Below are 1,731 nucleotides of genomic sequence, written 5' to 3'. Positions count from 1 at the left end.
TTTCTAATATCTTGCATTTAACTTCCAAATGTAACCTTTGCTATATTATGGGACTGACTCTTTCTTTTATTGCATTAAAACTAGCAGATGCATACTGAGTAATTAGCTTTGCCTTTCTTTCTATACTTTCTCTTAAATCTTTATAAGGGATAGCATGGGAACTGTATTTTTATCATCCAAGTTTGCCTCCAAGTCCAACTGTGTAGTGAAAGGGCAGCAGGAAACTTCATGAAGTATGCCTTTTGCTCAGAGTCAGAACCCACATTCAGAACTTTGTTGGGGATAAGAGAAAGGTCAAACCTGTGGGTTAAAAGAGAAAGAGAGAGAGATAAGAAATTTACAGATTTTTATGAAGAAAGCTACAGTAATTTGTGTTCTGGACACAAACAGACTTGGGTTAGGGTCCTGGCTGTACCACTTAACCTATATAGGCCTTAGTTTCTATATTAATAAAACAAGCCTAATGGTGAATATAAAGATTTTAAAGGCCCTAGAAAATAGCAGGGGTCAAAAAATGTCACAATTATTATTCCAAAGAGCATTTGGTGACATAAAAACACAAGGATAAATATCATCCAGGAAATATGGAAGATTCTGGGTAGGTGATAGTCAGTCCAAACACCATTCCCAAAGCCAATGCATGAGCAAATTGCTTTGGAGCCAAGAAATGCTAGGAATTAATGACATCTTGGGCTTCAAGGAAATAGTGGGGAACTGATCTCCCACAGGTGTGGGAACCTATTCAAACTCTCTGTTTTCCTCCATGTCCTCTGGCTGATGCCCAAATCCAACCTGGATGACTTGTCACACCTGTGACACTAGCACCCACCCAACTCTGATACTCGCCAGTTTAGCAAGGCCCTCTGCCATGTGCAGGAACCTAAACTCCAGACCCCTTGGGACACACTGATTTACACTTTGGGGCACTTTGCCCCACTGGAAGAGTATGGGAGTAGGGAGAATGCAGAACAATGGTAAGAGAAGCTTACTCTCCCAACCTCATCGTCTCTGGCTTTCTCTATCCCTGAACCCCTTCCCCATAGACTCTCCAGATCTCATGAGTTTGACTAAGTGACTCATGAAAAACTCTCATTACTGAAGCCTGAGATTTCTCCTTTGCCTGCCAGTCATCCTCTATCTCTCCAGAGTCAGAACATTTGCAATTTCCATCTCAATGATTATTTTAATAAGTGAATTAGGTTTGTTGCCACTCTGTAGATTTAGGAAGGACCCTGATCTATGAGTTATTTCGGTCTCACATCCCAAAAGTCCACATTTCTACCTCAGCAGGCCCATGTCATGTTTGTTCCACAGTTCAGAATATCTGAACTTTTAGTTTAGAACTGGCTGATTGGGACCTGGAGTTCATGCAGGCAACCTGCTCTGGAGTCTGCGTCCTTATTCCCATTCTAGACCACTTCCCTCTAACTAGAGTGGATGGGGAGGGGAGAAGAATGGAACATAAAAGGTAGGTTAAAGCTGGATTGAATAGAATCTTGAAAGCTAAACCAAAGAATTAGAATCTTACTGTGTAGGCAGTCGGAAATCAGAGAGATTAAACAGAGTGGTTTTTGAGGAATAGTAATTGGCTGGCAGAACACAGGATTGAATAGAATAAGGAAGATATTAAAAGATTAAGAGACTATTTAGGAGGAATTACATTAATCTAGGTTTAATAAGATGAAAACTCAGCCTAGGAGGTAACACTGGGAACTAAAAGGAAGTGATGGG

At 40.7% G+C, this 1,731-nt stretch overlaps 1 long non-coding RNA gene across 1 annotated transcript; it reads right to left on the bottom strand.

The window, feature by feature from the left end:
• Window positions 1-125: 125 nt before the first annotated feature.
• On the bottom strand, window positions 126-1,461 carry LOC105538556. The gene is made up of 2 exons (XR_001005929.1): window positions 847-1,461; window positions 126-300 (listed from the first exon to the last, which is right to left on the bottom strand). It is a non-coding gene; the product is annotated as an uncharacterized LOC105538556 (long non-coding RNA).
• Between the last annotated feature and the right edge of the window lie 270 nt (window positions 1,462-1,731).

Source organism: Mandrillus leucophaeus, unplaced genomic scaffold (assembly GCF_000951045.1).
Source record: "Mandrillus leucophaeus isolate KB7577 unplaced genomic scaffold, Mleu.le_1.0 Scaffold194, whole genome shotgun sequence".
NCBI lineage: Eukaryota > Metazoa > Chordata > Mammalia > Primates > Cercopithecidae > Mandrillus > Mandrillus leucophaeus.
Note: the sequence above shows the minus strand (reverse complement) of the source record. Positions and strands in the feature narration are given on the sequence as shown.